Source organism: Plectropomus leopardus, chromosome 21, assembly GCF_026936395.1.
Source record: "Plectropomus leopardus strain MGB_pleo_1.0 chromosome 21, ASM2693639v1, whole genome shotgun sequence".
NCBI lineage: Eukaryota > Metazoa > Chordata > Actinopteri > Perciformes > Serranidae > Plectropomus > Plectropomus leopardus.
Window position 1 is genome coordinate 20839632 of NC_142196.1, and position 14584 is coordinate 20854215.

Sequence of the window (14584 nt, forward strand, 5' to 3'; positions counted from 1 at the left end):
AGGAATGGTCTGAGCCGGCGTTCCCCGCGGCTCTGCGAGCAATGTTTACCTGGAGATGACAGCAGATATGACGGTGTGGGGACCTGACAGGGTTGACATTTTAAAGTGAGACCCTACTGGGGTTGGTCCAGTAGGGGTCTAGTTGTAATGGAGGAGTTGACAGAGGGGCAGAGTGGTGACACATTATTTGGATTAATATCACTGAGCAGACGGCACCCTGTGGTGTAAGTGCTGTCATCAGAAAAGCAACAAATCACAAACGGGATATCTTAGAATCGGCAGAATCTGAACTATCTTGCGGTCTATAGACTGGAATGACAAAGAACCAAGCAGGCAGGCACTACTTGTGAAGAAATATCTCTGAAAGAACCCAAAATAATTTCTAAACAATAAATGAGAACAAGTAATTAACAGTAGGCAGGTTTCCATTACAGATTTGCGCAAGCCATCACTATTTCCAATCGAAGGCGATGGAGCTGTGATATGTGAGCGATGATGGAAAGGCGAGCCCCTTTATACATGGAAGCGGTCACGTATGAGGGATTTCTTCTGGGCACTTTAACATGGGGGTCTATGGGATCGACTCTGTTTTGGAGCCCGACTCAAAGTGACCATTGGAAGAATTGCAATTTTTGGCATTTCTGTGTTGACTTCATTTTTCAGCCCCAGAGGTTGCTGCTCAAATAGGTAAAGCTGCGGCTGAAGCTACATGACTTGACAACTATAGGCGTCCAACACAATCAGCCACCTTTGCTTCTGGGTCCAGTGGTGGAAGCAGAAAAAATGCCAATTTGGCATTTAGCCGGATGTGAAGCGTGTTTGCCTAAAAGACAGGCAGGTAAGGTTAGGTTTATGGTTACATGTCATAACTTATTTAGGTGAAACGCAGCTATTGTGGCTAAAAGTGATTTAAAAATAACAAATGATCATAGAATTATTGCTAAGTTTGTGACACACAATAAACCAATCTGAATTCAAAGCAGCCGCTGCCTGAAGTTTACTTTTTCTCTCCCTCTTTGAAATTTCCAATCTTAGTCTCAAAGACTTTGATTAATCATTGTTGTCAATGACTGAAGCCTTCAATGGGAAGCAGCCATCAATATCTTGTCGCATACAAAAATAATCCTCGTCTGTGAAACTGGGACACGCGGTTGATAATTGCTGTCCTGCTCACAGCGTCGTGCTGAACTGCTGTGAGCAAAACAAGCCAATTATCCCGAATCAGTTTGGAAGTCTTCCTGTGATGTAGCTACATTTAGAAACCTCTCTTTCACAACTCTAACGCTCCTCCACGGGTGAGCTATAAGACGGAGGATTCATGTGTTTATGTTGAGCAACTGCAGCATGGCGGTTAATTGCATTGAGCTTTGGTGTGGCATTGAGCAGCTCTGATGCAAGAGGATCCGATTACGTGAGGCTGTAACTTCAAAACGTGTAAATAATGTTGCTATAGGTGTGAGGTGAGTTTGAAGAGCGTGATGTTCACATAAGCAGCTTTAGCACGGATTACTTTCAAATGTGCAACATCCATCAAATATCTCTCACAGATGCCTATCGGAGAAATAATGAAGCAATCAGTGCAACCACTCAGCACGCTAATTACCGAAGCTAGCCCGGGACGCCCACCGGCAGCATCTCAGAGCGTGTGTGTGTATGTGAGTGTCTGTTTTAAAAGTGCTTTCCAAGAGAAAAATGTCGCACCAACAGACGTTTAATTACCACAGGATGGAGAGCTTTGGTTTTGCCCGTGCCATCACTCACGGCTGAATTAATGAATAGGTAAACAGCGGAGGAACAAGCCAGACTCAGCATGGTTCGGATGAGATCTGTGACACCGCACATGCTGGCACACGCACACAGAGTCAGCAGTGTTTAACATTATGGATGAAGTGGTGGTTCAGTGTTGTGGTAAGGTGGAGCTGAGAGCTTGTGGGTGATTTGTTTGGTAAGCTTCACAGAGTCTATGATTAAGCGATAAACCACAGATGATGCACGCCCTTTTGTTCCGACATCAAACAGGTAAAATAATGAACAACAAGAAGGAGATGATTACTGTATTTTATCAGGAAAGTTCACGGAGTTTTCGCTCTCCACCCACTGCGGGGCAAATTAAAGGGAAAACAAACACAAAGTGTCACACAGTGAGGGCGGAGAATGTCTTCAAATTGCTTGTTTGTTGTGACCAGCAGTCTAAAATCAAAATATATACTTTTTACAATGATAATACAACAGAGAAAAACAGCAAATTGTCACATCTGAGATGCTGCAACTGTCAAATATTGGGCATTTTTCCTTTTCTAAATCCTTTCAGCTCTAGATAAAATGATGTATTAATTGCTGCCAACAGCTTTAGGCTGAACAGACTGCACAGTGGGATCCAGTGCTGTGTTTAACAATGACGTACTGATAATATTGTGCAGCCCTTTTTTTTTTTTTTAGGTGGGGTGTTTTTTTTGTTAAATAAAATATTTTTCATTGCTGATGCTTCCACAGTAGAAGGAAATTGCCTAGCTTCAATGTCAGACTCTTGCCTGCATCTCCAAACTGGTGGCCATCTGACTGGATAAGTGCCTCAAACCACCCCGCTTCAAGAAATCTAAACTATCCCTTTAAACCGCCACAGAGTTGCAAAGAGATGAAACCCACCCAGTGAAAAAACTGTCCCAGACAAATGAATGTCAATGGCATTCCAGTGGCCTGTTTACGGCGATCGTAGTTAAATGTCAAATGCTTGGCCCCGCGGGGAAACAGAGCTGGCTGGGAGAGAATTTGCAGGTGCCGCTCCCTCCATCACTCTGCTGCCGCTCTCTTCTTTGTGATGTTAGGCATGGGACAATACATCGGGGATGAGCAGCAGGATCTATTATTAGTGGAAGAGTGAAGAATGGAGCAAATGCCCAGGGGAAAGCAGAGGAGCCGGCCAAACCTCACTGACATTATTTTAAGAGTTGCTGTGGTGACAGTTTCTGAAAAAGATGACTTTTGCACCGCATCACGATTTAAAGGACCATTCCAGTGGTTTCGCACGCTGTAGCATGTTTACTATAAATCACTTACACGCACCACTTTGCAAACCATAAAACTATTTTTTCAAAAAGGATGCATTTGTCTGCTAAGGCATCTGCTGGTTTGTCATCACTTATGAAAATCACACTTCTTTTTCCCTGTGAGTGATGTAATCAGTCACAATGAACCTCAAGTCATAAGGGAGCTGTATGCAACATTCAGAGCATATCCATGATCAAACTCTGCACACACTTCTAAACATCACAAAAAATGCCATAAAAACCTCATAAAAATATAAAAAAACGCCATATGCCAATAAAAATATCATAAAAAGTCATAGTATAGTATGTGCTAGAAATGCAGAAGAAATGTCACAGTATAGTAGGTTGTCAAAAATGTTTTGAAAACGTCATAGTAGAGTATGCTGTGAATCTTGTGTAAGCGGGTTTAGGGTTGAGTTGCAGAACTAATCGGTCATACGTGCGGGTGGCAGGGGAGGGTGGGCTATTGCACATCACAGATCTTGTTCAAGAGTCACACCTTTGGGCCTGTGGGCAGTTGCCCTCTTGCCTAGCTGGTAATCTAACAAAAAATAGTGCAGACATTATGTTCAATGTGATAACAAAGCTCGAAAAACCTGCTAACTGATGTATTAAACAAATATAGGTAAATAAAAAAAAGACAAGCTGTGGCGATATGCTTTAACTATTCCTCTGTGAACAGGCATGTTTTTAGGCTTTGGACAAGGTGTCCTGTGTCCCTCTGCTTTCAGTCTTTATGCAAAGCTATTCTAAGTGCGGCCTTGCAGGGAGTGGTATTGATCCTCTCCTCTAACTCTCAGGAAGAGAGCAAATAAGCGTAAATCCCACAATGTCTTTAAGGATTATGCCTTTTAAGGAGGTAGCAGTTGCAAACACTCTGGTATGGTCCTTTAAATCTGCAACTGTGTGCAGAGGAAACAAGAAAGATATGGAATAAATCCAACGGCACCAGATGCATAAACTCTCATTACAGTGCTGAGCGGGAGAGAAAAATCATTGCAGTTACTACAGCATGTTTGACATATCGTATAGCACAGTGAGCTGCAGTGTTTTTACAGCACAAACAGCCTGAGCTGCGACCAGTGTGTTCAATTTATTTGCAGCTTCTGACAAACCCAAAACGTCAAGTCATCTCTTCTCCCTAAAGGATACTCTCCTCTCCGGGGAGGGAGGAGAAGGAGGAGGAAGACGAGGAGGAGGGGAGTCATTCCAGCAGCTTCAGCAGCAGTTTGATTTGGCTTGTGCTGCCTGTCGTTCACAGCAGTGCCCTTCTCAGTATGTGAGGGATAATCTGGGTGTGAACGTGGATCATGTGGTTCAGTGGATCAGTGGCAGAACAATGCTGAAGTAAAACTGGAAAGTTTTCAGCGAAATATAGTAGAGGACACTTTAAAGAAGAAATATGTCCAAGTTTCTTGTCTGACGTAGAGCCACGCGTCGGCCCTGTGGCTGTCCACTCCAGTTTTGTTGTTGCCATGTTGCTCCTTTCTGCTGCCAATGCTGCACTCACTCCAGCATCCCTACACTATAATGCCCCTGTCTCCATGGTGATGTAGCAAACCACCACTACCAGAACCACAAACACAGATGCACACATACCCGGCGAAATCCCACTGTGTCATATGCAGTTTTTTTTCAAAACGCCGCTCTGTGTATGGAAATTAATTTGCGGCCAACGCCTCGCTCCATCTTATTCAGTATTAATGCTGTCTCAGATTACGAGACAGCTTTCCAGCCCCCCGGGGCCACGAATCTCTCAGACTGGAGGAGGAGGAGGAGGAGAATGGGAGCAAAACCATATAAACTGCTCTCTAATTGGGGGTGACAAGCATCGATAGTTTCACATTTGAGGAGTTTTCCCAGAGGTGGTTAATTCAATGATTACAATGAAATGTCAGCTCCTAGGAGACTTTTGACAAAGAAGACATCAGAGACGTACTGAAGCACCATTGTGGAAACATGCGTGCTGTCATGTAACCCGACAGTTCATAGGAAGCAGCCCAGTCGTCAGAAGAAAGTATCATCACAAAATACAAGAAAAATACAGATTTGTACATTTCATACGTATAATTTCAACATATCTCAAGAGAAGAAGTTCAGAGCACATGAGGATAAGCTGACTGTCATTGGGAGCTGAGGGGATGGTGGATGGCGAGACACCAAAGCAAGACAGCAGCCAAACTGTAGACGTGAACGTCTCAAAAGCTAGTTTTTACCACAGACATTAGTTCAGGCCTCTTACAACGAAACAAACAAACAAACAAATAAACAAACAAAAAAATCACTGACTTTGACAAAAAGGGAACCAGAAGTCCTAAAATGTTAACTCATTTCTGGGTTATAGGACTCTTTCCTGGCACAAAACATTTATGCAGGCGATTAACACCTTTCCTGTGTTTTTCTATGAAGAGTATTTTGGCACGAAGCGCACTCTGATGAATATCCCGTCTGATACTTTTACCTCATGTGACCTCGCTGAGGACTTGGCTCTCATTTTGCCAAGAACTGTACATGAGGAACATCAGCCCCGCTGCTCTTCAGCCCATAAATCAGGCTCTCCAGCAGCCATGAAATGAGCCATATGCGGCACGGGCTGGGCACAGCGAGAAAACAATGGTTTTACATCCTCAGAAGCTCGCGACTCCCTTTCCTGGCATTCAAACTGCCTCAACTTGAACTTCAACAGCTTGAAAAGGGTAATGTAAGTCACAAAATCAAAAGCTGACTTTAGCAAGGTGATTACGATGCAAAGGATGTGTGTTTGGAAATGCTTCGATTTAGGTGGCAAGTCGAGATGACCAAGCATTTAAGACAAGATAGGGGAGCTGTTCCCCCCGTCACCTCAATCCTCCACAATAATTAGCTGCTGACAGTGACATAGAGCACAATAATAAGCTCTGCCATGGGGAGGAATCTCCTCAGTCCCCGGCATATGGTGCCACTTTAATCTGCAGCCTCTTTCAGATGAGTCTGGACAGCAGACAAGGTTTGATTTTAACAGACTGTGTGCTCAAAAGCTTGGAAGCCGAATAAAAAACAAAAGAATACAAGCTGCAGTATTCAAAAAGTGGGACTGACAAATATTCACAAATTATAAATGAAATGCTTTTTGGTGTTACAAGAAGTTCAGCTCTGAAAGAACAAATATCCAGATTGAAGAAGTTGCCAAGGAAACCAGAGACTAGAAGCTCTCTCTCTCTTTTTTTTTTTAAACTTGACAGAATAGCACTTTTCTGGGAGAGAGGGTGGCGATTTGCTTCCTTGCTTGCCGGGGTCACGACCTGCCCTCCATTAGAGGCTCTGAGTAATCCTCGCAGGTGAGCCCAGCCTCAGACCCCGTAATCATCGGCCTGACACCTGCTAACATTGTCCCCCTCCATCACATGACCCCCCCCAGGGGCTAACCGAGGCTGGGTTTGCAGGGCTAATGTGCCCCCCTCCCCCGGACTCCCTCTCCTACCACCAAGCCTTCTCATAATCCTATTAGACTCAGTCATCTGCGCCGCGTTCAAAAATGTGATGATTGATCCTAAAACACAACCCCTCTGTGTCCCGAGGTCGCCTACAGAAGAGCCCCTGTGTTTCACTTTTAACATGCGGGTATTTAACACCCCAAAACACCACAAATCATGAGAAAAAACTGATCCAGGACTTTATCCTGGACTTAAGGGGCACAACACAAACAGACAGAAAATGGCTCGATGAGTAATTGTTAAACTTAAAGGTCTCGCTGGTGAAAAAAGCTGAAATTGTTTCATAGACTGAAGGGATAAAGCGTTGAGTTAAGTCCACACTCATGACGTTCTTATACAAAAGCAACCGGAGATTTTTTTTAAGCACTTTAGAGCATTTAAATCCTTTAAATACATATTTTCTTTATAGGCCACCATTGTAAAAGAGACTCCTGTTAGACTGTCAACAGGACACCTCAGACTGCAAACAAGGTCAAGTATGACTCTTTCTATTATGAATTTTTGATTCATGGAGGTTTCATATTTGTAAAGCTTTCCTCAAGGTGAGAAAAGAGATTTAAAAATCAGTGACGTCATCACAGCGAAACATTTCAAGTAGGAACATGTGGGCAGGGCCAGCAGGAAAAACACTGCGTATATTTAGAAACCTGGAAAGCCATGAACTTTTTCTGTCGTATATGTGCCAGATGAGAAGTTCCATTGGACTAAATAGACGCAATCATGGCGTCCAGTATCTAGTTATTGTTATACATCTATGGGTGGATCTGACTCATAAACTAGCGATATCTTGCAGACAGCTTTCCACTCAAAGAGGCCAAGCCCTGAAATATGCGCAACTGAACGTCTTCATAAAATTCTAACGTGTGAGTTATATCAAAATTCATCCTTGATAAAGTTGTCAAAAATGGGATAATCAGCTATAGACACTTAAACCATTTTTTGTACCACACAATAAACATGTTTATTTCATTTTAATATGGAGGTCCATGAGGACTGACTCGCTTTGGAATCAGCCTCAAGTAGTCATTTGAAGAACTGCAGTATTTGGCACATCTCGTTTCTTAGCATGCTAACATTTGCTAATTAGCAATGAACACAAAGTGATGCTGAGGCTGATGGGAATTTGCAGTAATTTGGTTTTAAAACAAAGTTTTGGGCAAATTAAATATTTGACATGGTGATGGAGCTAGATAAAAACTTGAGAGACATAGGAATGCATGACCTAAATTTCATGGCATTTATGTGACAGTCGTTGAAAAATGTCACTCAAAATCAAAATGCGTGAGACAAGAGAGGACCATGAGTCGTTAGGATTCATCATCTGGGAAACATAAATGTTTGTATCTATGTTTAAGCCAAACCATCTAGAGGAAGTTGAGATATTTTACTGGATAAGTTTGATGTGCTGGTGTCTCTAGATGAAGAGTCAGGGGATCCCCAAAGTTAATAGCATTCATCCTCGGGGCACCATCAATGTCTGTACCAAATTTAATGGCAAATTCTCCAAAAGTTGTTGAGATACTTCAGTCTGGATCAAAGTTGTGGACTAGCTGACAGACTGAAATTGCCATCTCTAGAGCCAGACTGCTAGAATGGCTGAAGATGACACTTTCCTGTGGTTGAATAAACAGGGCTTTCAAGACACATTTATCAAATGTATGCATCACATGTGCTTTGCTCACCTTCAGTTCAATGCCAATGACATCTAACTTTGTCACTTCACCTGTGACAATTTCACTGGAAACCAAGAACAACTGGAAGTGAATGCCAAAAGCTTCAACAATTTGCTTGACTGTGTGGAAATCTACAGATTCAAGCTTTAACACAAAACCTTTTTTTCCCCACTCAAAGCTAAAAACAAGCCTTTGTGTGGATTTTAACTCTCTGGGGATCTGCTGCACGTTTTCCTCCGCCTGCTGTATTAGCTCTACCAAATACTCCCCAAAATCTCTGAAGCAACACTCAAAAATCGCCTTACATAACACATTAAAAGCAGCTATTTCCTGAGGAGGAACCTTTTGGGCCCTTTCGCCCCTTGGGTCCCTCTTGGCACAGAGGGTGACCATCAGTGGGTGGAGGTGCAGATCGGAGTGGCATGGCTGCAGCTGAGGAATGTGAGGAATTCCTCTTGTAAACACCTCATGCTCGGACGGTCACCACACTCTTATCTCACCGTGCCATCGCCCCCTTTCATCATCATAATGGTTAGTTATTCATTACCGACTATCTGCTTCCTGAGATTGGTCGGGGCAGGTGGGGTCGCAGCTACTCGGTCTTTTGTTTACTTGAGGCACCATGTGGTATGTTATTAACTCTGATACCCCCCAATGGGCAAACAGAGCCTGCTTTGATACCACAAAGCCATTGTTTTGCAAGTCACAATACAGGGGCTTTCACATCTGGGACCCAGGCCTGGATCCGAGTACACTTGACACCAAGGTTCAGTTCATTTAGTGTGAACACTGTGTACCAAACCAAGAAAGGGTACAATTCACGTTTACTCCAGTACAGTAGCTACGCATTAGTGTCAAGGTACCATGGTATACCAGTGTATTTAGAAATCCTGAAGGTATGTTTTTCAATACCATCATAAATACAGGTGCTCCTCTTCGTATGAAACTCAATTCAGCTGAAAGACATCGCGACACCTAGTAGTGACGGGATAAGTCACAGGACTGTAAACAGCCGGTGGACAGCAACAGCAGCAGGAGACCATGGAGTATATCAGCATGTTTTTTTTTTATCTAACTTTGTGAATTAAGGATTTATTTTAACCAAACCGGAGCTGATGATCATTGGAACAGTGAACTCACTAACTAGATTACTTGCATGAGTAACCAAGATAGTTTGCGTAAGTTTTACTTTGTTCCGTCGAGTATGAATGAAGTGCGTTTTATGAGGAGTTAACAAGGCAATTAAGCCTTGTCAGTGTTTTGTGACCGAGATAAAGCTGAATTCAAAATGCACAACTATGGACCTCCATTTAACACAACTACAAGGAGTTTTAACCCCTTTATGAAAAGGTCTCAATTTAATACTGATGCCTCCATATAAGACAGCATCTCCACCTTAAGCCAGGAGCAGAGCTTCGCCTTGCTGCTCTGCTGGTCCCCGCTGATGATAGCGCCCAGGGCAGCAGTGTCCACCTGCAGCGCCCTTTTCTACATCGTTGCACAATTAAAATGTCAGGTAAGTTATGACCCAAGGGTACTCCGGTACAAAACAACATCCGTTATGTGAAAGTGGTGAGAGAGTTAGGAGGGGTAGCCATCATACTTAGGCACAGTAAAAATCAATTGTACCGAATATTAAAAAGTGTCCTAAATCTCAAGTCTTTGCATTAAAGTCCCAAATCCTAAACTTTCAAGTCATAAACAAGTCATAATGCACTCTTCATCAAATACAATGCCATTTTGGTAACAAAGTTTATAGAAATCATGAATTATTTTTAAAATGTGTGTTTACGGGGCTCAGCTGATAGAGTGGGCGCCCTATGTTCAGAGGCTACGTCGTTTCTCTGCATCACTGTTTTCTTCCCATATGTATTTTTTTCCATGCATTTTCTATGCAATTTATTGAATTGTTTATTGTCAGTTGTTTTACCACTTTGAGTGGTTCAGATGGTTAACCACACCTGTCATCATAGAGCTTGTCAGCCTATTGGTGTGCATTATGTATCTATGTATGTATATGTAGATGTGGTATCTTTTCAAACACTTTGACCTAACAAAAATCCAAATAGGATTAAAACGTTGTCTTCAATAAACTTGTGTGGCATGGAGTAAGTGTGCATTTTTTTGTTTTTTTAAAGCCTTGCATATTTGTGATGTGCGTATAACTACCCTTTCTCAACTCTATAAAAAAATACACAATTTCTGTCGAGCAATACTTATGACAAGTGTCAAGTGCCCTACCATAAGTCCATGTCATATGACTTAAGTCTGCACCTCTGTCTAATAGCGCTGTACTGTACAGTGGCTCCAGGCTCCTTCCTGTCCTATGGGAATGCTCTGTAGCTGATACGATGATAAGTGGCTGAGGGTGATGAATTTATTTTTCATCTTGGTTGAATACAGCAGCTTTGGCTTGCTTTTCAGCGTGTCACTCCCTCCTGTGGCTCCTGTATACGAACCCCCCTCTCAGCTTAAATGAAAGTCATTTGGAAAGCAGCTAAGGGCCTTTGTTAATACTGCATGGCATTTAGATTCTAAAACACAGGAAAAGAAGCGGCGCAGGCACAGGCCGGCTCTTTCCTCCCTTTGCTTTGGCGAAATCCTGTTTTGGCCACTTGCTGTTTTGTCAGGCCTGAGGAAGGTGCGAAGTCCATCCTGAGCACATACTCTGCAGCATGAGGGGCCCATGGGGGCTGCATTCCTCCTCATGGTGTACCACTCTCCACCAGTCATGAGGGGACGCTTACATACAACCATGAAACACGCTCACACTGACACAGCCACATTCCCCAACAGTTTCCCATCGGCTCTGAGTTTCTGCTGCAGGAGTCAGAAACCAGATTTTCCTTTTTCCTGGAACCTCCTTGATACGTTTGTTTAAGGGAGGTCTGCGGCTCTGGATGGGAAAGCCAATAATTTCCGGGTGTTTTTCAGTGTTAATGTGGACTTTTCCTCACTTTGCTGATAAGAGAGCAGCTGTGGAGATTGTTTACTCGCTGCCCTCTAAAAATTCTTCCCAATGTTGACAGTAGATATCGCGCCAAATAGGAAGGTGTTAAAATGATTGACGCACACTTTGGCCTCCATCATACAAGACAACATCAGAAAGAATTGGTCAGTGTTAACCTTCTGGCAGTATCCTCTAAATTAAAAAAGTTGTGTCATTTACCCAATCTTGACTTTGTGAGCCTTCATGATGTTTTGGGTTTTTTTTTTCATAATATTAAAATCAAGGGTCAAGTTATCAAGGGTGTCATGTGCCATACAAACTGTGAAGCCCACCGGGACAAAGTTGTAATTTAAGTATTTTTTCAATTAACCCACTAATTAATAGTCTGTAATATACGTGGAAATATTGAAAAATACCCATCACATATTCTCAGAGCCCGATGAAAAGTCTTTAAATTTCTTGTTTTTCTGATCAACATACAATAAACCTAAATATATTTTATATTTAAGGTTATATAAAGCAGCAGTCCTAAAATGGTCCATCACCATTATGTCAACAAATATTGAATAGATTTTACTCAAATTTTGTGCAGATATTTGTTGTCCCAAGAGGATGATCCCTAATGAATGTTTCCTCTAGCGCCACAATGAAGTTCACATTCGTAGAGTTAACGTAAAATGTCTTGATAACAACTGGATGGATTGTCCTGAAATCCTAGAAACTTCCTAAAATCCAAGACATGTCTTCAAATCCTAGAAATGTCCTTAAATCCAAGAAACATCCTATAAACCCCAAAAAAGTGCTAAAATCCTAAAAACATCCTGAAATCCTAGAAATGTCCCTCTGTCACTTAGCAAAAGTGGCCCCCGAGCAAAGCAAGTTGAGTCTCCTGGTGTATACTTACATTCTTGTTGTTTAAAGAATGATTTCAACATCTAACCGATTCACAACAAGTTGGAGATTTATTTTCTGTGAATTAACTAATCAACTACTTGTTTCTGCACTAGATTCTGGACTAAGTACCGTAAATAACTTGAATTAAGATTCTCTTTGAACAATGTTGAACCAATTTAATTCAGTGAAAACCTGCTGCAAAACAAAAGGATTTGGAACCAATGATGCCATGTTTTCATTAAGAATTTCTTTCAATCAACCTATATGACACAAATTCTCTTTATATATCATGTTACGTTTAACAAATGTTGACAGAGTTTGCAACACTGCGTGTCATCCGACTGTTCCCTGAGCATCGTGCACACGGCATAAATGTCCTCATTACTGTTAAGTGCTGCTCATATGTTCCCTAATACCCATTCATGGCATCACAGCATGTCAGCTCGCCCCGAGGAAGCTGTCAGCTACAGATGTCAATACCCCCGCCGACCCCTCTCTCTCCCTCCCCCCACCCCCTGTACACACATGGCACTGGTGGATTGTCCCCCCAGAACAAAGGAACGGGGGTTTCTGTGGAGAACAGGCAACCAAACATTCCTGGCACAATGGAGAGTGGCCGGCAGGTTCAATTAGTACACACTTTACTCTGAGCTCTATACGATCCCACTGTGCTTGAAAACAAAGCTGGACATCCTCACTCCAACGGGGGTATTTGGTGATGCTGGTTTGTTTGTGGTGGTCTTACATTTTAAGAGAGTTTCTCCTATTATCTGCTTTGTTGCTGCCATGTTGCCGGAGAAATAAACCACTTGAAGGGCACTCAGGGCAGATCCTCAAGTTGCAAGACTGATGGCTTCCCAAAAACTTTAAACTCCAGGTGTTTGGAGCTAAACAAACCTGCCGTAGCTGTAATTTAACCGGGACTGCAGCCAGTCACTGCAAGGAATCTTTACCGTTAATCTTGCTAAGAATGAAGTGTCAGCCAAAGTCGAATTAAACACTGCAGGACGCATTTTTGTAATTTTTAAATTGCCAAAATTGTTGAATCCCATATGCAAATAATTCTGTCTTTCCAGTGAAATTAGTAAGCTTCTGAAGATCTGACCAGCAGCGACACAACTTCTATGTCATGTAATGATGCTCTAAACCACTGACAGTCAATTTGTGGTCCGTGGGCCAAATCTGGTGGTCCCAAAACCATTTTCTCATTCACAATAAAAATAAAGTTATTCACACTGGGAATTGGTTTGATACTTTTAGTATACATAGAGCGCATAAAAAAGCATCAAAATACAGCTTGTTTATAGAAAAAGTGCCAGTGGAGGATACTCGCACCACCTCGCAGACTCACAGAGGTTCCCTAATGTCCTCAAATCCTAGAAAAATCCTAAAGTTCTAGAAAAATCCTAAAGTTCTAGAAAAATCCTAAAGTTCTAGAAAAATCCTAAAATCTGAGATATGTCCCACAATCCTAGCAACATCCTAAAATCCAATAAATGTCCTAAAGTCCTAGAGACACCCTAAAATCCTAAACAAATCCTTAAATCCTGGAAATGTCCTAAATCATAAAAAACGTCCTAAAGTCCAAGAAACATGCCAAAAATCACAGAAATGTCCTGAAGTCCTAGAAACAAACCTCATTTGAGAAATGTCCTAAAATCCTCGAAATGTCCTAAAACCCTAGAAACATATATGATGTTGCTGCAACTGGCCCCTAGCCTCCTGTCATTTTGCAAAAGTGGCCCCCCAGAAAACTAAGTTGAGGGTCTGTGCTGTAAACCAATAGGACATACATACATGTTGCAGCGATAGTTGTCCGCAGCACTGACAGTGATTTGGTGCCTGTGACAGTCACTGCTGCTCATAACTGCCTGGAAACCTTCAGCAAATCGGATGCTGAGTATAATCGATACGCAGAGGTGTTGTACAAGCCGCCAATAAAACATGCACAGAGTAGAGGGTGCGCTGTCTGATCTGAAGTGGCAAATGAACTGATGTACTCACCTATTATACACAAGGTGCGCCGTAACGTCGGGTACTTGGCGTATCCGAGAGCAATGAAACCCCCAAAGCCGCTGTGTCACACTTCACACCATCCGGGCGCACATGTTGCCAGTCCCCACCGAGAAACGCCGCGATCATGAGCCGCACCGAGACGCGGAGGCGGACCGTGTCGCCGTGGGTCGCCGCACAGCTTGTCCAGCCGCTGGATGCGATGCGAAGGGCGCCACCCTTTGCTGGACCTCTGGGACTCTGCGCCCACCTTTCCCCCGTTTCAACACCGGGACATGAAGCGAAGTCTCCCCGCCTCGAGGCAGCGTGATCCTGCGCGCTCACAGCCGATGATCGCTCGTTAATGCGTGGTGCGCAATTAAAGAGGCGCGCAGGCAGGACGCCGGTGCCACCCACTAAAGGAGGTTTTCGTGGTGAGAGTACGGACTGGGAATTTTAATGAGGGACTGCTGCTGCTGCTGCTGCTGCTGCAGAGTTTCCCTCCCTGCTCGGAGAGTCGTGCTCTCCCTGTGCTCAAATCCAACTGTCCCGAGA

At 43.0% G+C, this 14584-nt stretch overlaps 1 protein-coding gene across 1 annotated transcript in view; it reads right to left on the minus strand.

The window, feature by feature from the left end:
• tmem108 (transmembrane protein 108) overlaps positions 1-14558 on the minus strand; it is a 60657-nt gene extending 46099 nt beyond the window's left edge. Inside the window, exon 1 of the mRNA XM_042510636.2 lies at positions 14042-14558. The gene's annotated coding sequence lies outside the window, so the exon portion shown is untranslated. The remainder of the gene's footprint in view (positions 1-14041) is intronic.
• Between the last annotated feature and the right edge of the window lie 26 nt (positions 14559-14584).